The following is a 25,089-nucleotide window of genomic DNA, read 5'->3' as shown; positions in this document are numbered from 1 at the left end:
ATTTATTTTAAGTGTTGGGTGCCCTCATGGTAGTGGAGAATTGTAAAGTAAATGCTGGCAAAACACATTTGATATCAGAAGTGGAGTCCTTCCATTTTGTGTGGCCTGGGCAACTATACCTTGGGCCTCTTCAAATGGCCTCCCAACACATATGATCTTGATTGATGTTAAGTGAGAGGGAAAGCTCAGTGTCACATCTGACCTGATGGTACCAGGCCCCATAACGTTCAGCAAAGCTCCTTGCCTCTGAGCCTCATATGAACGGTAAAGAACTGAGAATCCTAATTCCACAGGGCCCCTCCACACTTAAAATGGACTAGTTCCAGTCTGTGATTTTGTAAGACAGAGAACTCAGGCCATTGTTGATAACTCTCTTCACTGCTATTGTAAATGGTAAGTTTGTCTATACACACTGACTGAGGGGAGAAAGAAAGCAGCATTCAATTGATTTTTTTGGCAAAAATCAATTCTAGAAAAAAATGATAACAGCATTTAAAACTGTATAAACTTTCTAAAGAACTGCAGCCAGCCAGGAGGAGCGGGGGGAGGGTTCCCCTTCTAACCCGGCACAGGGCCTGTCTGAATCTCTACTAGGTTTTCTCAATCCCAGGAAAGTGCCTTTTGTTTGCTGCTTCCACTATCCCAGACTGGATGCTCACTTGTCAGTGCCTCTTCCACAGGTCCAAATGCCTCCCAGCTCAGACCCACTTGTGACTACATAAAGACACCATCAGCCTCTCCATCCTGGATCATTAATAAAATGGGTTAAAGATGTGGGATTCTGCAGCTGCACGGGGATGATGTACAACTGTAGGCTTTCACATTCTGCCTCCATCTCTCTCATTTCCTAAACTACACTCTGTCCTCCTCCTGCTGAGGCTCATGGAAACCATCACTTCCCAGGGAGTCAGCACCTGCTTCCTTGCTTCCTCCTCTCATCTGTTTTCACCAGATTTCCCATTTTTCATTTCATGCTCCTACATCTCCCTGTCTTCTCTAACATATCATGTATGCAAGCACATGTGAGACTCTCTCTCTCTCTCTCTCTCTCTCTCTCTGTGTGTGTGTGTGTGTGTGTGTGTGTATGTGTGCGTGTGCATGTGTGTGTGTGTGTGTGTGTGTGTGCGCCAAAGCCTGATGTTAGATGTCTTTCTCAATTGTCCTCCACCTTATTTTTGAGGCAGGGTCTCTCACTGACTTGAGGCTTGCCAATCCGATTATACCGGACCATAAATATGCAGATCACTGGAACTGGACATCAATCTTGCCAACTAACAGCAAGCTCCAAATCCAGTGAGAGATACTGTCCTAAGCAAACAAGGAAGAATGTGATAGAAGACAAAAATCCTGCTGTCCTCTCCAGACCTCTGCACATACATGCATGGGCTCAAACACTTTCAAACATATGAGTTTACATATACCCTTCACACACAAGAATAAAAGGCATGGCAACTCAAGCTATGTCAATTTTTACATGAGCTGATATTGCTGACCCTCTGAGCCTCCACTCTCCCAGCTGTGAGATAAGAATGGCATCCTAAGCTTTCTTAGGAGAAAGCTAAATTTATCGATGCCCCCAAACTCAGCACCTACACGTGCTAATTCTTTAAAGCAGTGTTTACAGTTGTTACCTTGACTCCAACCTGTTCCCTATGGTGAAAGAGTTCTGAAACTCTGGTAAGAGCTTCCTGAACCTCTTTGTAACTGTTTGGTGTGCAAGCTAAACACACTGACAAGAAATATGAATCTTTCATTTTCCCAATACCTGCCACCAGCCAGGCTCACTCACAATCCTCCTCCCCTTCTCCTGCTGGGAAGAGACATCACGGCATCACAGTTGGATGTAGAATTTTGTGGTCACTTTTGGTTAATTAAAGCAATTCCATACCTATTTTAAGGGCTTGATCCTATTCATTTTAGAACTTCAATCCAATTTGTAATCCAAGGAACAGCTCACTCTCAGCAGAGGGCACCTTAATGAGCATCGGGGGAGGCAGGCAGAATTGAGTGCTGTATTATTTTCCTGTTGCTATGATAAAACAGCATCACCAAAATGACATCTAGCTGCACAAAGCTGAGACAAGACGCCTTGGTGGTTATGGGTCATTGCCACTTGTCTGGAGCTGGAATCACCTAGAAGCCCAGTCTCCACACTTCACCAGTGTGCATATGAGGTGTGTGTCTGGAGAGAATCAACTAAAGGAGGAAGTCCTGAATGTAAGAGGCAGAATTCCATTTGCTGGGGGCCTAAGAAAAAGAAGAAAAAGAAGGATGTCTCCAATCTCCCCAGCTCAGTAGTCCATCAGTGTTAGCCACTGTCATGAGTTTGAAAGGGAAAATTTTTAATTAGCATTAAAGCAACCAGAACAGCAGAGCTCTCTAACTCATAAGTGCAGGTCGACAGGTATGCTAGCCCAAGGTCCCAGATGATAAGTCACAAAGAATGCGGAGCTAAGAGACAAAGGCCTATTGAGTGTTCTAGGGACCAGCTGGCCATAAAAGATAGGGAGAATACACAAGGACAAATTCCTGAGAGAAACAGGTACCGGATATGGTCGAGTGAGGATTGAGCCAAGACCCCTCATCCAATCTTATGGTGTCTGCTTAAACCCCCCTTGAGGCCCGCACACAATGTTCCAGGTTTGAGTTTAACCAGATGTGTCGTTAGCTCAGATAAACATCTACCCTCGGGTTCCAAGAAAAACAGGAACCAAGGACTGTTCCCATGTGATTAAGTCTGAGCTTACCCCAGATCTGCCTACACAATTTGCTGATGTTCAAATGTTTGAAACAACCAATCATGTGTGGCCGCATCAAAACTTCCCACTCCCCCCACCCCCACCGACCCTTGGCCATATAAACCCCTAACCCCTGGGCTTCTGGATTGACCCCTCTGTCTCCTGCATGAGATACATGTCGACCCGGAGCTCTGGCAATAAACTGCCTCATGTGTTTACAGCAAGACGGTCGTTTGTGTCTCTTTGGGTGCGCGCCATCCCGAGGCTTGAGTGAGGGTCTCCCTTCGGGGGTCTTTCAAGTCAGGTTCCCAGAGAAGATTTCTGCTGAGGATTTCTGAAGAGGAGAATGATAAAGAACACACACCAGTTGGAGTGGAGGCAGACAAAGAATAATATAGGCAAAAACAAGTAAAGATCCTGTTTCGTCAAGAAAACTAAGACTTAGGGAATCAAGACCAAACACCTTGCTGCTCTTGTATAGCCCATAAGCTGAGTGATTTTTGGATTTTTACATATAATATATATGTGCAAAACATATACATTATTGAATATGCACATATAATATTAAACTGAACACGTCTTAATTAATATAGTCATAAAATATATGTTATATTTTTTTAATCCAAGCACCTGTGGAGTCAGCACTCAGGAGGCAGAGGCAGGTGAGTTTTATGAGTTCAAGGCTTTTTTTGTTCTACATAGCAAGTTCCAGAAAAGTCAGGGGTACACAATGAGATTTTGACCACACACACAGACCCTAGAAAAAAAGTCTAAAACCTTCTTTAATTTTGCATATTGACCTCAAACCCTTAAAAAAATATTGCTCCCTGGCCTTTATAGTAGAAACCCGGAACAATGAGCTACAATAAATTAGTCAATGTACATCACACAAATATGAGGGACTGTGTTTGATTGCCCCAAACTCACATCAAAAATCTAGGCACAGTGGCACACGTGTGCAACTCCAGTGCGGGGGGGGGGGGGGGGGGGGGGATAGGGACAGGAGAATTCTCTGGTACTTGCTGGCAAGCTAGTCTATAAAAACATTCCAGACACAAGGAAGTCCCCGTTTCAAAAATACAGTGGAGGGACTAACAGGATAGCTCAGGGGTTACAAACTGCAACAATATCACAACCTGTGAGCAGTCCCCAGAATGGACAGTAGAAGAAGAGAGCCAGGTCCCCAGAACTGTCTCTGACCTCTTCATATGCCATGGCATGCAAGTATCTACACACACACACACACAAAAAAAAAAAAAAAAAAAAAAAAAAAAAAAAAAACCAATGAAACATGAACAGCGAATAGTCTTTGTCTGATCCAATATTGAATGTTAGTAAATTATTTTGGTGATAATTTTGAAGATGTTGCAATGAACATGTGTTCACTACATTAGATAATCTGTTGGAGATGTGTGCTTAATTATTTAGGGTTGAAATGTCACAATGATTGTAATTTACTCTAAATGCTTCAATGAAGCAGATGAGGCAAACACGGAAGAATGCTAATGAGCATTAAGTTGGAGTGATGGATCTCTTCCTACCAGTCTCATTATCATATGTGTAAAAATCTACAATTAAAATGATGAAATTAATGTTAATCTTCAATTCTTCACCTCCCACAGCTAACCTGTCATCTAAGTCACATCTGTCGTGCTTCTGAATTGCTTTCCAAATCTCCCTTTTCCATTACTACTGTCACAGCTTTAGCTAAGCCCTCATCACGGACCACACAGCCAGCGATATCAGCTTCTAAGGATATTTTACTTTTGATTGTGCTTGATGATGTAACTACAGGTGCCTGCCAGGACCAGAAGAGGTGAGCCACCCTGTGTGACTCTGGGATCCCAGCTCAGATCCACCACAAGAGCATGCTAAACTGCTGAGCCATCGCTCCATGCCCTGTGTGGATCATTTCCTGGGGTGGGAAAACAAACAGCACCAGTTTAAGAGAAGACTCCGTACAGCAAGGACACAGCAGCCCCCAAACCTCAGATGTGGGGAAGTCAGTCAGTCCTGTCAGCACAGCGGGGACTTAGAATCACAGCGGAAACACATCTCTGAGCATGTCTGAAATGGAGATTTGAGACTGGGTTAACTAAAATGGGAACCACCCATTGTCAGTGTAGGTGGCAGCGTTCAGTAAGCTGGGGTCCTGGACTTAACAAAAAGGAGAAAGGGGGGCACATGCCTGTCTGTATATGTGTCTCACGAGTTGCCGTGTGTCCTCCCCTCCCCCTCCCCAATACCACCACCCGCCATCCACCACCATCACCACCACCACCACCACCACCCCTCAGCAATGGGGTGATGCTCTTATATCAGTTAAGGGCAGAGCAGATGCAATCCTTTGTTCATCCCAGCTTGATCCCTGGCTTGGTGACCAAAGCTGTTTTATACCTCAGACACATAGAAATCAAATCAAATCAAATCCAGGCAGTGCAGTGAGTGCAGGAGGAGGGAGACAGAGACCTGTGTTCTGCCATGCCATGAGGTACAGGGAGAGAAAGATATCCACAGACTGCCCTCCGCCCCAGGGCACAGGCAGGCCAAAGACACAGAGTCCCACCTACTATCAAACAGTACAGTGAGGGAGGAGGAAGAAAGAGACCTGCGGGCTGGACTGCCTTGCCACCCACAGACCTACCCTCCCGCACCAATACAGGCAGGCACGGGCAACCTGCATCACAGCGCACTCAGCTCAGACAAAGGATGTCGGACAGATAACATCACCCAGGGGCTCACCAGCCATGTGGCCAGCCTGCAGCGGGAGCCAACACAATGAGCAAGTGTGTGCTGAACAGATAGGAAAGGGGGGAAATGAAGCTGCTTGGACATTATGAAGACAGATAGATCTGGGAGAGTCGAGAGTGGAGAGGAGCAGTAACCTGTTGTGAGTGGCCACACCCACCATCTGGATCCATGGTGCGGTCCAAAGCTAAGCTGCCGCTGAGAGCCATGTTTGGGTCCCTGGCTAAGGAGTGGTAGGGGTCAGTGTCGATGACCACAGTTCATATTGCCCCTAGAAAACATAGGGATGTCTCCAGTCAGGGTGGCCGCCATGGACCACGTGGATGTCCATTGGCTGTGCCTAGCACTCACTAGAGCGGGCCCTGAACCTCGCCAAAGCAACACAGTGGGCCTGTCGCTGGATGGAGGTGGGGAGGGGAGCGGGAGCTGAGCCAGCCCTGAGGGTGAGAGCACAGGAGAGCCAGCCCTACCACTCATCCGCTGTGACATGGCATGGGGTGTGGGGGTGACGTCCTAGCCCACCTCCTCACCCCTCGTCACCTTTAGCAGTAAGGAGAGCTGGCTTGGGATCATAAGAGTGGGTGAACTGGCTCTGTCACTTGTCAGCTGCAGCACTCAGGCCCTGCACTTCGCCTGGGCAGCACAGTAGAGTTGGCCCTAGTAGAGGGAGTGTGGGCGATCTAGTCCCAAGGGTCTCAGAGCAAAGAGAGCTGGCCTAGCCCCTGACAGGCTGTAGCACTTGGAAAAATGGGCCCCATGCTTTGACTGGGCAGCACAGTGGAGTTAACGCTGGAGCCTGGGTGCGGGTTAGCCATCCCTGAGGACAGGAGATCAGGAGAGCTGCCCCTGCCTCCTGCAGATCACAACAGCAGCATTGGATAGCCTAGGTGAAACAGAGCTAGAGAGCTCACCCTGGTGGTGCAGATAAGGGAGAGCCAGCAGGCTGGCCAGCTCTGAGCTGACCCACCCCCAAATCTATCTCATCTGTTGGTTGGTTCATGAAAAGGCCAGTCCTGCTGATCCAAAGCTGCAGGATCTGCAAGACACAAGGCAACAACAGAATAGCTGGGAGGAGGCCTAGCAAGGATCCAATACTGATGCTGTCATGAAAGTCATAGACATTCTAACAAGACCAATGACTCATTGCAATGGACATTTGCAAGAAGATGTATGGACAAAGGAACATACTGTGATGTGCTACAGCTTCCACAGTGAAATGTTTTTCTGTGCTTTGTTTGAGGTTTGGTTTGGTTTGGTTTGGTTGTGTGTGTGTGTGTGTGTGTGTGTGTGTGTGTTATTTGGGGGAGAATTTGCAAGAGCAAAGGGTGGATATGAGAGGATGGGGAGATGAGCAGCACTGGGGTGCATGATGTGAAACTCACAAAGAATCAATAAAATGGTTTTTTAAACTGGGGGGGGAGTAGAGAAAGTGAGCTGAACACCAGTGCGTGTCTGTGTTCTGACTGCAGGCACACATGAGCAGCTACTTCATGCTCCTGCTGCACAGTGGACTGTAAACCCTCAAACTGTAAGTCAAAGCAAGCCCTTCCTCCCTTAACTTGCATGTTTTTCTTTTGCAAAAGAAGGATTTCTATTTCTCTTTAAAGGCATCCATAAAAATCTTGACATACTGAGAAGGTTATAATTCTACAACTGTGCTCAATCACAATTTTGGAATTGTGATGTCCATGCACCCACATTTCCACCATATGGTCCCTCAAACTGATTGTGCTTCTCTGGTAATTTAGGTACAGAAACCCAGAAGAGGAAACGGCTGATAATGAGCCACTCAAGCAAGTGTCCACAAAGAGACTTCTATTCATATCAACAAGGGACACCAACATACGAAGTTGTTGTGAGGGAGTTGAACTTCTTAATTTACATGTGAGCACTTTCCTTTTTTTTTTTTTTTTTTTTTTTTTTTTTTTTGTCTGAAACCCATAAATAGCCAGTATGACAGCCACTCCTGTACTGCGAGATTAACATACTTCCCAGAGCATCAGTGTCATCAGAACAATCTGGAGATACAGGAGGTAGTGGGGGATTTATAGGTGGTCCCAAATAGAATACAGGCATCCAACACGGCAAGAAGCTGGCATGGAGGTGGTCCCGGTGGTGAGCCACTGAACCTTCAACTTGGCTTTCCTGGTCCCAATCCCAACCCTGGCATTGGGAGTGCTGGAAGGAGAAGTGAGTTGTGCAGAGCAGCTTTGTACAAATGTGGTTTACTTCCAGGAGACCTAGAGGAAGCCTGACTTTCATCTTCATTCTCCTGAGTGCTCAGTTCTGTGTTCATAGCTACTACACAGGCTGTGGAAAGTAGATCAGACAGATTTTGCTCTGCTCTGTTTCCATATCCAGTATAAACCACAACACAGGTTTCCCTCTTAAAGTCAACTGAAGTAGTGGTAAGTGGGTAAACACAGCCGCCTTCTGACCAAACGGAAGAACATTTATCATCAACTTTCTACTATCTTCTAGGAAGTTGCAGCATTCCTCTTTGGGTTTTTAGTCTTCTCAGCAGGTTTTCTTGTAGCTGTGCCTTTTGGGTTATCTGGTTTCATAAATGCACCATTCTTTAGAGAACCCTTAAAGAAAGCCACAGCTTGCTTTCCTTTTGTTTTGGGTTTTTGAGACAGGGATTCTCTGTGTAATATATCCCTGGCTGTCTTGGACTTGCTTTGTAGACCAGGCTGGCCTCTAACCTCACAAAAGTCCACCTACCTCTGCCTCCAGAGTGCTGGGATTAAAGGTATGCATCACCACGACAGGCCTAGGAAGCTACATTTTTATCATAATCCTTTATCAATGTTGAATTATTGCAGATTTTGGACCCATTACTCGGGCCTGTGCCAGGGCACAACAGCACCGTATATTCCTGTCCCAAGACTGCGCTGTCACTGCCCGTCACCAGGCTCTTAAATTGCTCTTATCAGGAATTTTGTCACAAAAACAAAGAAAGTCGATAATCTAGACAGCATGTCTAGAAATCATGTGACTTCAAGGCCATGTCCCTGAGTGTGTGTGTGTCTGTGTGTGTGTGTGTGTGTGTGTGTGTGTGTGTGTTTTATACAGTGGTTACAGAAAGTCATACCCTTTCACCCACTTTGAAAGGCTGCTACACAGTGGTGGGCTAAGAATATTTTACAAGTGGGCTTTTGAGACTGGAGAGGGAAAGCCACAACTTTTTTTTCTTGGTGAAAAGCAGATAAAGGAGAGGTAATTGGTGCACACTGGAAAGAACAAATGAAGGGGTCCAGTGACCCCATGTTTGTCTTCTAAGTAGAAGACTCCCCATTCTGCATGCTTGCCAGTTTCTGTGGTATAAATATATCCATTTACACCCACTTAGCCATGTGAGATTCTATGTGTCGATATTTACCCTTCGCTGTTATTGAAAGCACTTGGATTCCCCAGGGAGGCTGGGGAGACTTGTATCTGACGATGTCTCTGGAGTTAAGGGAGAAAGATGAATGTGGGTACCACCATCCCATGTGCTGGGGGCCTGGATGCAACCAAAGGAGGAAGTAAGGATGCTCCCAGTAAGGAAGTAAGGGCTGATATTCTCCTCCTCTGCTCCCTGATCAGCTAGGAAGGGAGCATCCCTCCTCTGTTGTGCCCAGGCCCACGGACCAAGGAACCATGCACTGAATCCTCTGAAACCTTGACCTTCCAAATAGACAATTCCTCCATGTTGCTGTTTCTGTTACATATTTGGTCACAGAAATACAAAAGGAAATGAATAAAGAGACCTGGATGCTGAGGGGGTAGCTTAGCTTGTAAAGCACTTACCATGTAAGCATGAGGGACTGCGTCAGAGCCAAAGATCCAAACAAAAGCCTGGCATGGTGTATTACCAGCTCCGGAGAAGCAGAGCTAGGAAGATCCCTGGGGCTCATTGACCAGAAAGGCTAGCTGAAAGGGTGAGTTTCAGGACAGTGAGAGACCCTGTCCTAAAAAGTAGAGACGATGGCACCTGGGAAATATTACCCAAGATTGAACTCTGGCCACACACACACACACACACACACACACACACACACACACACACACTCACTCACTAGCATGAAAAATACTTCTGCCATAGAGTTACAGTTGATGTAATAACCTCAGAGCAACCTAATGTTAAAATAATTAGAAATGGGTGTGGCTTGAATATTTATTATCTTTTTAAATGTAGTATGTATAATTAAAGTTTGTATCATGTGATTTATTTTTTCTTTATTCATAATATGTATTTTCACACATACACATGCTCGTAAACACACACAATTCAGGGCCTTGGACATACTAGCAAACACTCTAGCTGTTTTTTTTTTTTCCTTTGAGACAGGTAGGCTAGTTGCTGTGATGAGGTAACTGCTAACAGTTTAAGGAAGCTCGGGTTTATTCTGGCTCACAGTTTGATGATACATCCCATCATGATAGAGAAGTCATGGCAGCAGGAACGTGAGGCAGCTAGTCACAGTCCATCTACAGTCAGGAAACAGAGTCAGGAAGACCAGGGATTATGCTACCCAAAGTCAGAGTGAGTCTATGCACCTCAGCTAACCCTAGCTAGAAACTCCTTACAGGTGTGTCAAGATGTTTGTTTCCAAGGTGATCCTAGATCCTGTCACATTAATGATTTTATTAACCATCACCTGGGGTCTCACTGGAGCCATCCCAGAATAATCTCGAGCTCTCATCTGGCTATGTCACTTAACTTTTAATAATGACCAAGCATAACTATTGCCTTACAAATTCTATCTGGCCTCAAACTCTTTATGCAGACCAAGCTGGCCTAGAACTCGGGGATATCAGCTTGTCTCTGATTCCTGGGCGCTGAGATTAAAGGTACATGTACAACACCATGTCCAGTGCTGAACTTGACTAGTCAGCTCTCCTGGGCTAGCGTAAGCCAGCTCCAGCATGTTAATGGAGTACCTGAGGACACTGTAGACACAAATTCATGGAGCTGGCCTGAACTGGTATGACTTTAAGGTATCCCTATCAGTATCTTGGCCTCCAATCTGAGCCAACCTAAAAGAACAGCTGAATAGCACATGCCACTCTCACCCTGAGTCATTCTCTCAAGGGCACTGCCTAAGGTCCCTCAGGTGTTCAAATAACTCCTGTGAGAGATGCTGCACTAAGTGACATCAGTTTGAACAAACAGCTTAATGTTTAAGAATGTGTACTGCTCTTGCAGATGACCTGAGTTCCCTTCCTAATACCTATGCCAGGAGGCTTACAACTGCCTGAAACTCTAGTTCCAGGAGACTCTGACATCTAGTGCTCATGTACACATACATATATACATACATACATACATACATACATACATACATACATACAAGCATACATACATACATACATACAAGCATACACATACATACATACAAGCATACATACATACACACATACATACATACAAGCATACACATACATACATACAAGCATACACATACATACATACAAGCATACATACATACATACATACAATTTAAAATAATAAAAAAAATATTAAAACCAGCTGTGCTCTACAAAACCACACACAAGAAAAACTTTTTTTAGAGAAAGATACTAGATACGATAAATAGACCAATCAAAATCTGGGAAGTCTGGGAAGATGGTTCAGTTTCTAACACGCTTGATTGCCACACATGCATAAGAAAAGCATGAGGACCTGACCTCAATCTCCAAAACATATATAAAAAGGGAAGGCATGATGGTACGTGTGTATGGCCTTGGCACTGGAGAAGCAGAAACAAGCCTGTACTGCAGCTTGCTGGCCAGCCAGCATAATGAAATCAGTTGAATTCCAAGTGAAAGTGAGACCCTGTCTCAAAAAACCAGGGTGCACACTGAAGGAATTACATCCGAGGCTATCCTCTGTCTTGCACACACATGAGCATGCACCAACATACCCATGCTCAGTCATGCATGCACACGCATCCACATGCATGCACACACATTTAAAAGGCTAGGAATGGTATAAGTAGAACACCATGTAAACAAGTAACCACCTAACAGACACCCAGGCAGTGTGTGCAGCAGCAGCACTGGTGAGCCATCCCTCACACCCTTACCTCTGAACTTCCACCTTCAACAACCAGGTCTTGAAGGCCTCAGATGTAACTCAATAGTACACTTGCTTAGCATGTCCAAGGCTTTGGATCCAGCACTGTCAAAAAGACATAAGAGGAGGAAGGTGAAATTGTTGCTCATAGTCTGGCCTCAGACTTCTATCTTTCCAGCAGAACCCTACTGGAAATAAAGGAAGGTGGAAGGAGAGATGAAAAATAAGGAGAAAGGGAAGAAGAAAGAGGAGGTAAAAAAAAAAAAAAGGAGAAGATCTTTAGCTAAAAATAAAGCTCAGTAAGTAAAGCACTTGCCTGCCATAAACTGTATGTGAGGCTCTGGGTCCCATCCCTGGAATAGGCTTTTGAGAGCTTAGCTTGGGATTTTATTGCTGTGAAGAGACACCATGACCAAGGCAGCTCTTATAAAGGAAAACATGTATTGGGGCTGGTTTACAGCTTCAGAACTTTGGTTCATTATCATTATGGCAGAAAGCATAGTGGCACACAGGCAGACATGGCGCTAGAGAAGGAGCTGAGAGTTCTACATCTTGATCCACAGGCAGCAGAAGGGGACTGTGTGCCACACTGAGTATAGCTTAAACATAGGAGACCTCAAGTCCACCCCCACAGTGACACACTTCATACTCCAACAAGGCCACGCACCTCCTAATAGTGCCACTCCCTAAGGGCCAAGCATTCAAACACAGGAGTCTATGGGGCCACACCGATGCAAAGCACCACAGAGCACATCCTTACAAGGCAGATCCTCTACTGTGTTGAAAAGTTTGATCCTGATCTAGGCTACCACCTGCTTTGTCCAACTCTTCTTTTTCTGTGATGAAAGTTGACTTCCTAATTTCCCCCACAGCGCGCAGCTTCAGGGGGCCGATTGGTGTGTGGAAAGTATGGCCCTTGAGCTACCAAACCACTCTCGTTACTGTGACAAAACGCCCGACAAAAGAAGATAGTTCCATCTTGAACTAACACACGACCCATCTCTATCACTCCTGGGTAGATTCCTAAAGGAACCTGTGTTAGCAGAACACAGAGATACTTGCACATCCATCAGTATCACTGCATTTTCATAGTGTTTTTCGTACTAGCCAGGCCAAACAGTTACCCATTGATGAGAAAATCAGTAAAGCCCCAAACAGAAGCCCCACTACTTTGCTTTCTCTTACTTGATAAACATGACCAAAAGCAGCTTGGAAAGGTAAGCGTTCATCTCAGCTCACAGTTTATAAAATCCATCACTGAGGGGAGTCAGGGCGGGAAGTCTGTTGAGTCACAAACAGAAGTAGAGACCACGGAGAAACACTACTTACAGACTTGCTCCTGTGGATCTCTCATCTTGCTTCTTTATACACCCCAGGACCACTCACAGTGTGCTGGATCCTTCTACAGCAATCAAGAAAATACCACACAGACTTGCCTACAGGTCGGTCTAATGGAGGCATCCTCTTTTTGTTGTGCTTTTTGTTTCTTAGGAGTTTTTTTGGGTTTGTTGTTGCTGTTGTTGTTTTGTTTTGTTGAGATAGGGTCTCACTATAGCTTTGGCTCTCCTAGAACTCACTATGTAGACCAAGCTGGCCTTGAACTCACAGAGGTCCTCATGCCTCTGCCTGCCCCCAAGTGCTAGGATTAAAGGCATGTGTCACTACACACAATGGGAGGCCTCTTCTTGAGGTTCCTTCTTTCCAGGTGACTCTAGTTTTTATCAAATTGACAAAAACTAAACAACACAGGCTGTCTCTCCCCCACAACCCAACCTTAAGCTTTTCTTACATGGCTAAATCTTTCCTCTTCAATACAGTGCTGTAGAACACCATTCTCCAAGCAAAGCAGCTGCCTTCTTCATCAGAGCAGCTGTACCTCCTTGCAAAAGACCATCAGAGGAGGCAGAGGCAGGCGGATTGCTGTGAGTTCGAGACCAGCCTGGCCTACAAAGTGAGTCCAGGACAGCCAAGGCTGCAAGACCATCAGACCCTGTGACCTGTCAAAATCCTAGAGTGGACAGAGAGGAGCATTCCCTCTCAGAGTCTAGCCCCTAGAGCTTAAATGCCGTGGAAGGCTAAAGAAGAGAGGTCATCGGTTACTGTGAGTAAGCCATCATCCATGCTTGGTGAAGTTGTCCCAATGCAGCCGCTCTGGGATTCGCCCACACTCCTACTGGTAACCTGTCACCCACGTTCTATAAGCTCAATGATCTCGCTGGTTCCTCAGGGTGGAACTCTGGTGGACTCATACCTTGTCTTGTCACTCAGACCTTATGGGGAGGTCATTTACATCTCCCCAGGGAAGAGAGTCTCCCACCAGTAGAAACGTTTGCCTCCTCCCCGTCCAATACACAGAAAGAAACATCCAAACAAAGAGCAAGACCCACATCTTCCTGACATCATCCCCATGTCAAGCTCATGTGAATTCATTCAAATATCAGCAACTTGCTCCAGGTTTGCCTCGGAAATAGTAGAGCAGAATGAAAATCGCTACTGTTCTTCCTGAAGCCTCACCACTATCGTGGCACTGGGGACAGGGAGGGGAATCTAAAATGTAGCAGTATTTAGCAAGACCCATCCCTCGTTAAACAAGACTACATTTAGGGCTGAACATTCTTCCTAGGGAATGTGGTCCTGCACCACTTAGCAAAGGAAAGAAATAAGGTGTTCTTTTTTTTTTTTTTTTTTTTTTTAAGGGCCACCAGGTACTATTTTCCAAGAGAGAGAAAAAGAGAGGACGGCAGAGAGAAAGATCTCTCACAGCCATGGCCAGAGGCTGGTCTCCTAGGTGCTTCTAAATCTTCTCAAGTGAACAACTGATATTAGCCTCTACGCCCATTACAATAAGAATTCGGGTGACACATATAGCCCACATCTCTAAGAGGAAACGGTAGAATAAAGTAAAATGCCCAACAGTAACAACCCCAGGTGTCAGACAGAGCACAGCGGACATCCTACTAGCAGGGCTTTCGAAATGGGTGCTGGTACCATTTTGTACATCCCATTAGCTTGTGCTTCTGTGAGCTCGGAGGCTTCAGTTGGGCTCCTCTGATCCATCTCGATTACACGTTCTCCAGAGCCACTGGATGGACTCTTAGTCCTCTGCACCGATTTGTGAGGACGTGTCCACCTGAGACAGAAAACCAAGCCTCTTGCCCTCCACCCTTGATACCTAATCATACTTGTCTCAGCATTTTCTGCCCATTCCCTGAACCTGCCCGTTGGCCCAAGTTGTCTCTTGTCTCTGCTGTGTGGTGCACGCCTGTAATCCCAGCACTCCAGGAGGCAGAGGCAGGCAGATGTGTGTGAGTTCGAGGCCAGCCTGCTCTACAGAGCAAATCCAGCACAGCGAAGGCTACACACAGAAACCCTGTCTCGAAAAACCAAAAACCACAACAACAACAAAAATTCATGCACAAAACTGGGCTTGTTGTCAACAGACAATCATGGCTTGAAGAGAGGTTCGTGGGGCTTTACCCCCCCCTCCCCCCCCCCCCGGGCTGAACTGTTGACAACTGATGGATTCTGGGTAGGGACCACCATTGCCTTCAGTGAGCCAGACACTGGGCCCACCAGGTTATACCCATGGCCGTACAGACCATCCTGGTTAAATCTGTGGACGAAAACAAAATTAAAAAGCTTAAATATGGGGAAGGGAGGAGGATGAATAGCATGAGTGGAGGGTGGGACAAAAGTAAACAGAATGCACTGTGCATAAAATCATCAAAAGACAGTGGGATCAATAAATTGAAAAAAAATTTAAAGAATGAAAATGCAGGTAAACTAAGAAAACAAATATCCCAAGATGAGAAAATGCTCTATCTGTGTTATTACTACTCGTGAAAAGCAGTGAGCTACGTGGAAGAACACATGGAACCCTGCTGACTTTATAAGAAATACAGTGGAGGTGAAGGTAGGTGGATCTGTGAGTTGGAGGCCAGCTGCTTAATATAGGAAGGCAGGAGAGCCAGGAACTTAGTGAGACCTTGTCTCAAAGAAGAAAAGAAGAGAGGGAGGGAGGGAGGGAGGGAGGGAGGAAGGATACTCCAGCTCCAGGGGATTCAATGGTTTCTTCTGAGCCTACATGCACACACACAGGCATACATATACACACACACATAAATAAAAATAAAAAATTTTAAAGATGAACACCAGGAAATGCTACATAACTACTATGAGCACCCCTTTCAATCACGATGGAGCTTTACAGAACTTCATGGTACTTCCTAGAAGCCCCCTAAAAAACTCATATTAGCTTTTACTGTAACAACCTGGTCAGGAGGATGGGGAATTGGTGAGCTCGATGAGAATTGGGGCTTGATGCTCACACAGAGTGAAATCTAACAACAAAGATATGAACTTGGGGGGAAAAAATCTCTCACCAACCAAATTGATAATAAAAAAAGAGAGAGAGAAAGAGAGAAAATATAGCTTTCACTTTAGATAGAAAATAAATAACTCTATTGACAAATAAACAGACACTTCCCTGGGAATCCATAACCATAACCCTGCCTTCACACAGATTTTGGGCTCAAATTTGTATAATCCAAGTTGGTCTGGGAACCCCCAAGCTAGGAAGAAGTAACATGCAACTTGGTTTTCAACTAATGATGTCCCAGGGGACTTGACCAAAGCAACACTCTGAAGCTGGCTACATTATAAAAAGACATAATACCATAAACATATCTATCCTCTCCAAGCAGACTCACGGAGTCAACACAACCCATCAAAATCCTAGCAAATGGGCTGGAGAGATGGCTCGGTGTATTGTTCCTGCAGAGGGCCCAAGTTCAATCCCCAGCACTCACATCAGACATCTTACAACTGCTTGTAACTCCACCTCCAGGGGATGCCCCCAACCTCAGGCACAAGCACATATACAGACGAACACACATGTACATATAAATAATAATAATTTTTTTAATCCTAGCAAGCGTTTTTATGGAAAGTAATGCCTAACAACCTAAATTCATTGCCTCAATCCCACAAGGTTACAGAAGAGAAGTGACTCTCCAGAGTTGTCCTTGGACCCCCACACACGTGCACCTGCACATGTATACAGATAAATAAGCATTAATTAATTAATTAATTATAAGTGCAAGACATGGCTGGAGAGATGGCTCAGTGATTAAAAGCACTTGCAGCTCCTGCATGGGACTCAGGTTCAGTTCCCAGCATCAACATGGTGGCTCACAACCATAACTCTAGTTCTAGAGGACCTAACACCTTCTTCTAAATTCCTTGGGCACCAGGCACACATGTGCTATACACATACACATGTAGGCAAAACACCCATATACATAAAATAGAATAAATAAATCTGTAAAAAGATTTTAATATAAATACAAGAGAGCCAAAATAACTAAAATACAAAATTCCAGGGTAGCTGAGTAGAAGCACCCATGAAAGACAAATCCACTCCCCTACTCTTCAAGGGTGGCCAATGGGCAGCAAAGGGTCCCTGCAGGACACAAAAAGTACATAGTGCACTGACAACTGTGACCCTGCCTCCCTGGCCAAGGAAATTTATCCCCTTATTTCAGGGAAAATTAAGCAAGGGAGTCCTAGAAAATTCAATCACCACAAACATGGACATTCCTACTTACTAGAAGGTCCCAAAGTCACCACAGGGTTAGAACCCAGTTGTGGCAACAGCCTTGAGTTCACATAATAGTTTCATTTCAGAAACTCACCCAACCCCTAGATACCAGGCTGTTGTAACACGGTGATATGCTGAGAAAGAAGCCACTGGTAGAAGCAGTACTGCCCCAGAGGACAAGAGCCTCTGCATGCCCTGTCCCTGGGACACAGATATCCCACTACATTATCAAAGCCACCAATTAGTGTCTCAGGAATGGCCCCATCTATACAGTGCTTGCCAGGCAAGCATGATATCTGACCCATGAACACCCATGAAGAGCCAGGTGTGATGGCAGGTACCTGTAACCCCAACACTGAAGAAACAGAAACAGGAGGATCTTGGGAGCTCATTGACCATGCAGTCTAGCCAGCTACTCTGCAAACCCACACAGAGGCTCCTCACAGAACTAAGGCTTGAACTACCATATGATCTAGTTGTACCATCCTTGGGTAAATATGTAATGGTTAGTTTTTTGTTTGTCTTTTGTTTTTGTTTTGTTTTGGTGTCAACTTGACACAAACCAGAGGCATCTGGGAAGAAGGAACCTCAACTGAGGAGTCGCCCCCATCATATCAGCCTGTGGGGAATTCTCTTGATTGATGATTGACATGGGAGGGCCCAGCCTACTATGGGTGGTACTACCCTATGCAAGTGGCCTTGGTACATATAAGAAAGGTAGTTAGCCCATCCAGGGGAAGCAAGCCAGTAAGCAGCATTCTTCTATAGTCTCTGTTTTAGTTGCTGCTTCCAGGTTCCTGCCTTGAGTTCCTACTCTGGCTACCCTCAGTGATGGGATATAAAGTATACACTGAAATAAACCTTTTCATGCCAAAGTTTGTTTTAGTCAGGGTTTTAGCATGGCAACAGAAACCTAATTAGAACAATACCCTAATAAATCTAAGAAGGCAGAGATACTTACACATCCATGCTTATTGCTGCATTGTTCACAAAAGCCAAGATATAAACCAACTTAGATGTTCATTAGTGAGTGAATGGCTGAATAAAGAAAAGACAACAAATATACACAACGGATTTGTATCCTGCCTGGAAATAATTAAAGTACATTCTATGCAGGAAAGTGGATGAGACTGGAGATCACCATGTTAAGAGAAATAAGCCAGACTCTGAAAAATAACTATAGTATGTTTTTTCTCGAATGGGGACTGTGGATTGAAATATTAGAGTATGTATGAAAAAGTAGAAGGGAAACTTGGCAGGGAAAGGAAGGAGAATGAAGGGAAACCAAGATAGTAATGGGGAAGAAAACAGAAAACATCACAGGTTATCTTTCACTGACAGAATCTAGATTTAATTAGGAGTCAGAGGGTGGCTAGTGAGATGGCTCAGCAGGTAAAGGTGCTGCCAAGCCTGACAACCTGAGTTAAATCCCAGGTCCCAGATGTAGAAGAAAAGAACCAATCCCTGTAACTTGTCCTCTGATCTCCACACATGTGCTCTCTCTCTCTCTCTCTCTCTCTCTCTCTCTCTCTCTCTCTCTCTCTCTCTCTCTCTCTCCTTCAAAATAAAGTCAGAAAGGGACTATCTAATGGGAAGAATGGGGCCAATGATCTGGGAAGAGAGTAGGAGAAGGAGTGGTGTGTGTGAAAATATCACAGCAAGACCAATTTTGGAGTACAATAAATAAAACATAAAGACAGGGACTAGCAAGATAGCTCAGGGCATAAAGGTACTTGGTATCAGGTACTTGGCCTGACTTTAATCTCAATGACCCACATGGAGAAAGGAAATGACTCCTATAACTTGTCCTCTAACTGCCACACCCTGTGAAAGCATGCACATGCATGCATACATGCACAGACACAAACATACAAATAAATAAATGTAGTTTTAAAAACCCTTATAGGTTTCAAATAAACATTAGTACAATTCAATGAACTAAAAGAGAAGATAATAAGCCAAAATTTAAAATAGTAAGCAAACATAAACTAAAAAGAAGAGATCAGTGAAACAAATAGTTGTGGTTTTCCTTTAATGATAAACATAATTGCAAATCTTTACCCTTGATAACCAAAAGGGGGTAGGTGGGACAGAATAAGAACACAGAAATACAAATACAAGAGTTCATTAAAAATGATTTCCAACAAATATATAACAGCAAACTGGAAAACCCAAAAGAAAACAGACCAATTCCTGGACATGTGTGATCTACCAAAACTGAACAAGGAAAACACAAAACACTGGAACAAACCAATAGTGAGCAACCAGATTGAATCAGTAATAAAATCTCCCAGCAAAGAACAGCCCAGGGCCAGATGGCTTCACTGCAGAACTCTACAAAACATTTGAAGAAGAAACAATGCCAACTCTTCTCTAACAATTCCAAAAACGTTTAAAGGGGGGAACTGCCAAAACAGTCTGACAAGGCTAGTATTGCTGTAATCACAAAGCAGAGAATGACATCACAAAAAGGGAAATGTGGGCCTGAAGAGCTGGCTCAGCATTTAAGAGCACTTGCTGCTTTTGAAGAGGACCTGAGTTTGTTTCCATCACCCATGCTGGGAAATATATAATGACATGTAATTCCAGTGGCAAAGGATCTAACACCCTCTTCTGGTTTTCATATGCATCTTTACAGTTGTACACACAAAAAATGTTTTTAACTAAATCTTTAAAAAAGAAAAATTATCAACCTACACCCCTGATAAACATAGATGTAAAAATTCTCAACAAAATATTAAAACTAAAGCCAAGCATAATGATGCATACCTCTAATTCAGAAGGTAGAGGAGGCAGCTCTCTGTGAGTTTAAGGCCAGCCTAGACTACATAGTGAATTCCAGGACTACATATTAATACCTTAGAGGAAAAGGAGAAAGGAGATATATATATATATTCAACAATATACTAGAAAGGTTATATTCCCTGGCCAAGTGATTTATATTAGAGATTTAAGGATGCTTCAACACACACAAAACAACAAAAGCAATATGTGAGATAGGGTACACCAACAGGTTCAAAGACAAAACCTACATGGTTGTTTTCTTTAAAAAAAAATCTGAGCTGGGCATGGTGGTGCATGTCTTTCTTTAATCCCAGCAGTTGGGAGGCAAGGGCAGGCAGATTTCTGTGAGTTTGAGGCCAGCCTGGTCTATAAAGCAAATCCAGGACAGCCAAGGCTACATAGATAAACTCCATCTCAAAAAAACAAAATAAATAAATAAATAAATAAATAAATAAATAAACAAAAAAGAAAAAAGAAATAAGGAAAAGAAAAACAGAAGCAGCTGATGGGATGTAACATATGAGAAAAGAATTAGATAGATAGATAGATAGATAGATAGACAGTAAATTGAGCCTATGGAAACTTCATATGAAACAATTTTTCTCCCAATGAGAGAGAGAGAGAGAGAGAGAGAGAGAGAGAGAGAGAGAGAGAGAGAGAGCAGTGGTGGTACACACCTTTAATCCCAGCACTCATTTATTGGTAGGGTTTTTTTTTAACTTATATTTACCACCCTTCTCCACCCCAATCCCTTCCAACCCCTCAACACTAGGTAGGAGAGAAGAAAGTTAGAATGGAAAGAAGATGTAGACCTCTTTAAATTACTTCCTGCTGATCAGGATTGTTGGGTTCCTAGGGGCAAGTCTAATATTCTTCATCAGAATATCCAGCAATCCTCCCACTCAAACTAAGGCACCAGCCAAGGACAATACAGGCCGTAAACTTCAAATCCCTACCCAGATCTAGCCAATGGACAGAACATTCTCCACAGTTGAGTGGAGAGTCGGGTCTGACTTTCACACGTACTCTGGTCCCTCATATTTGACCACATCCCCTGGATAGGGTGCATTCAGAAGAAGGATAGCAGGCTACCAAGAAGAGACTTGATACCCTATGAGCATATAAAGGGGGAGGAAGTCTCCCTCAGGCACAGTCATAGGGGAGGTGAGTAAGGGGAAAATGGGAAGGAGGGAGGAATGGGAGGATACAAGAGATGGGATAACCATTGAGATGTAACAAGAATAAATTAATAAAAAGAAAACAGAAAAAAAAAGAAAAGAGAGAATATCCAGCAATCCAGCAAACCAATCCAGAAATAGCAAATGCAGCAGCAGGGATCAGCAGCAGCAGGGAGAGGAGCAGCCACTGCAGGCTCTCTCAGGGCTCTCCCATTTATACCCTCTCCAGAGTCTCCAGAATTAAACTATCTACAGCCAGCAAAAATCACACCCCTGCTAGTGCACAAGGAAAAACATAATCACCTGCTGTGAAGCAGCCTCTTATCTCACACCTGAAATTAAAACAAAAACACATGACATAACCCAGTTTTTAAAGAAACCAAAGCTCTCACTACATTTCCCACTGTCAGTCCAAAAAAAAAAGGCTTTTTTCTGTAACATCAATATACTATATACAATAAAAACAATTATTAGGTCAGGTATGGTGACACATGCCTGTAGTCCCAGCAATTGGGAGGCAGAAGTAGGTGGAGCTCTGTGAGTTTGAGGCTAGCTCAATCTACAAAGTGAGTCCAGGACAGCCAAGGCTACAAAGAGAAACCCTGTCTTGAAAAAAAAAAATTATGAGAACTAACAAGTAAGAATTATATTTATAATCTCTTTACAATCTCCAGTCCAGTATTTATTTGGCAACCTTGAGAAAATATTCCATTCTCTGTCTGTCCTATAGTGGTTAGTTCAAAGTTCTGTACCTAAATCACTTTCTTTTTTTAATATAGTTTATTAATTTATTCATATTACATCTCAATTGTTATTCCACCCCTTGTATCCTCCCATTCCTCCCTCCCTCCCATTTTCCCCTTATTGCCCTCCCCTATGACTGTGACTGAGGGGGACATCTTCCCCCTGTATACGCTCATAGGGTATCAAGTCTCTTCTTGGTAACCTGCTGTCCTTCCTCTGAGTGCCATCAGGCCTCCCCATCCAGGGGACATGGTCAAATATGGGGCACCAGAGTTCATGTGCCTTAATCACTTTCGTATCATGCCTTGCAGTTACCAACCTAAAAACATCTTGTTGGACTCCAAAATTTTTTCTTAGATTCTAAACAACTTAAGATTTTATGTCTTTAATCGTAATAGGGAAAACTGTAAGACTATAACTATCTATTGATCAACCCAATCAGAGACTTAAGAAGGATAAATATCACCTGAGTAAACAGGAAGTGCAGAGCAAGCAGCTTCCAAAACTATAGAAATGGCAGAAACTGCTGGCTGCCTGGACAGTCACCCAAGATTCCCCTGTAATGTTGGGGCATCCAATCTTCAGCCTTAAAGCCCAGAATATGTGACAGACTTATCTGTGAAGCAGGAATTTTGAAGGACTGGCCTACCTTGTCTCTGCATAGTTGGGTAATCAATTTCCCAGTATCCTGCTTGTCCACAGTTTGGACAGCATGCTGTCAACAGTCAAAGTAAGGGTAGGTTTTTTTGCCCAGTAGCCAGCTTTGCCACATTTGCAGCAAACTCTATATAGCAGTTCTTCAGTGCCCGTCATCTTTGAAGTAGATTGAGGGTGCTGCCAGGAGCAGACGTGTCTGTCATAAGAGCTTTTTTTTTTTTTTTTGAAGATTTCTTGACTATTACGTATACAGCGCTCTGCCTGCATGTACATACACCTGTAGGCCAGAAGAAGGCATCAGATCACATTATAGATGATTGTGAGCCACCACGTGGTTGCTAGGAAATGAACTCAGGACCTCTGGAGGAGCAGTCAGTGCCCTTAATCTCTGAGCCATCTCTCCAGCCCCTAGAAAAGTCTTTTATTATTAAAATATCTTTTAAAGTCATATTCTGTAGATCTTGGAAGTATTTGAAGACCATCTATCTTTGTATAGTATATTGGAATAGACAAGCATTGCTCGTTTCTAGCTATTTACTATCTGTTTAACTTTGAAAACATCTATAGAAGGCTAAATAAAACTTCTTTCTGTAATTAACTAAACTAGTACCTAACAAGACTACAAGTAAGATTATGTATAGGTGAGTAACTACTAACTCACATATGTAATTATCCTAAACCATATGCAATAGCAGCTTTCATAAGACCAAAACGTCACATTACAATTTTAATGACAGATTAGGAAGAATTCACTCTGTAGACCAGAATGGCCTTTAACTCAAGAGATTCGATCAATCTCTACCCAATCAAATAGTATTTGGAGGGCTGCCTCTACCTCCCAACTCCTGAGGAATGACACCAGAGATTGACAAATAATGGTTTACTGGCTTACATACACATGTGCACACAGGGGCATGTGTGCATGCATGTGAATGAACACACACATACAAAAAATAAAATAAAATAAAATAAAAGATTTATGACTGGTTTTGAGCATTTAAAGGGCAAGTTTATAATAGACAGGGAGAAGGGGTAGTTGACCCTCAGGGAAAAGGAAGAGAGATATAAGAGGGGTCATGTTGTCTGCTGCTGACCCGTTCTGAGGGCTATAGTGCTTCCAAGGCACTGAGCTACAGACACATGTTAGAAAACCCTTGAAAATGAGCCCCAGAGAATGGTGTGAAATGAGGGACTAGAAGTAAATCAGCAAGGGGAGAATTAAGAGGATCAATAAAAGAGTTTAATGAAACATAAACAGGAGCAGGAAGGGCTTAAATAAATCCATCGTCAATCTATAGCAGGTACTTAAGGAGCAGCCCCGCCTCTTGAAGGTTGATGTGGAAGAAAACAACCATGCGCTCCTCCAGTTTATCCCTAGAGATGGTGCGAGAGACAGAAGTTCTGGCTTCAGTCCTAACAACTAGCCTAACAGAGCATCCTTTTGTTAATTTGTGAGTGCCAGGCAGAATGGGAGCTGGAAGCCTGTCCTAAAACCACTGGCAAGCAGTCCCTTGCCTGGCTGTGGGAGGCAGAGCTGGCAGCAACAGAGCCAGCAAGCACATCCAGGCTCCACTGAGCTACGCAAGCCGACTCCAGGGCTGGAGGCAGACAGCAGGAACATGCACTGCTCGGCTGCTCTCCCGTGGAGACTCAAGTCAAGGGCCCCCTACCATGCCACATGGGAGCCCAAGCAATCCAGGACCCTGTTTCCGCTTCACACACCATTTGTTCTGATACAATCCCCTTATGTGTGGTGCAGGGAAGGGAGCCCCATGAGGAGGTCCACTCTAGAGAGAACAGCAAAGCCCTTCTGCTTCAGGGCTCAAGCTACTAAATACTGGTCCTACCCCTCGCCAACCCCACCAGGGTTCCAGCACTCTCAGCCGCAGAGAGGTCAGGCCCCAATTAGGCAGCTGTCTGCCTCTCTGATGCTTCCTAGATGAGAGGAAAAGCTGGCCAGAAGGTCTTGCCTAGCCAAAGCTCCCTCCTATCGAAGGCTCATCCCCATGCTCTCCCTCCCAAGAAGCCTCCGCACCTGTCAGTCCTGATGGGGAAGCCCTTGTTGCTTCCTGTGACCTGAGGTCACAGCATTGAAATCCATGAACAGGACCGCAGGGGAGAACAGACCAGGCACAGCCACTTCCCCAGAATGATGTGACAGTCCTTGAGGTCATAACCCCTTCAGCACACCTCCTGCTTTCAAGGGGAGTGGAGTAGCTGAGCAAAGCGCTTCTCCTCCCAGCATTGACAAGGTAAATCCAGCACATCACTACTCTGTGTGGTTAGGACAAATACCTGTTCCCTGTTTCCTACGCTTCTGCAGGGAGTCAGGCTGAAGCAAGTAACCCATGCACCCCAAAGGACTGCAGAAGGTGGGGTCCCTTCTCTCAGACAAAGTGTGTTTCTCCATCCACCTGCAGTTATACACTTGGGCATGCATCTGCTTCAGGCAGACTGGCTGGCGTGTCAGGAAGTCAGGGTGCTGCAGAGAACACAGGGAGAATGGGGCATGGAGGCGATGCGACTTCCCCAGCCTTCTTCCCTAAGACATAAGGACACTTGGGTTTGAGCAGAATCAGC

General features: G+C 44.4%; 1 long non-coding RNA gene and 1 pseudogene across 3 annotated transcripts in view; both read right to left on the bottom strand.

Moving 5' to 3' along the window:
• Nucleotides 1–2,868: 2,868 nt before the first annotated feature.
• The window catches only part of LOC311593464, a 45,481-nt gene continuing 23,260 nt past the window's right edge, over nucleotides 2,869–25,089 (bottom strand). For both annotated transcript variants that reach the window (XR_014777718.1, XR_014777719.1), the window contains exons 3-4: nucleotides 11,558–11,652; nucleotides 2,869–3,072 (exon numbers count right to left, since the gene is read on the bottom strand). This is a non-coding gene — a long non-coding RNA (uncharacterized lncRNA). The remainder of the gene's footprint in view (nucleotides 3,073–11,557; nucleotides 11,653–25,089) is intronic.
• On the bottom strand, nucleotides 7,360–8,050 carry LOC311596886 (survival motor neuron protein-like; annotated as a pseudogene). Its single transcript has one exon. The product of its transcript is annotated as a survival motor neuron protein-like (transcript).

This window comes from Acomys minous (genome assembly GCF_964271855.1).
Source record: "Acomys minous genome assembly, chromosome: 1".
Taxonomy (NCBI): Eukaryota; Metazoa; Chordata; class Mammalia; order Rodentia; family Muridae; genus Acomys; species Acomys minous.
This window is presented reverse-complemented; position numbering and strand designations above follow the sequence as displayed.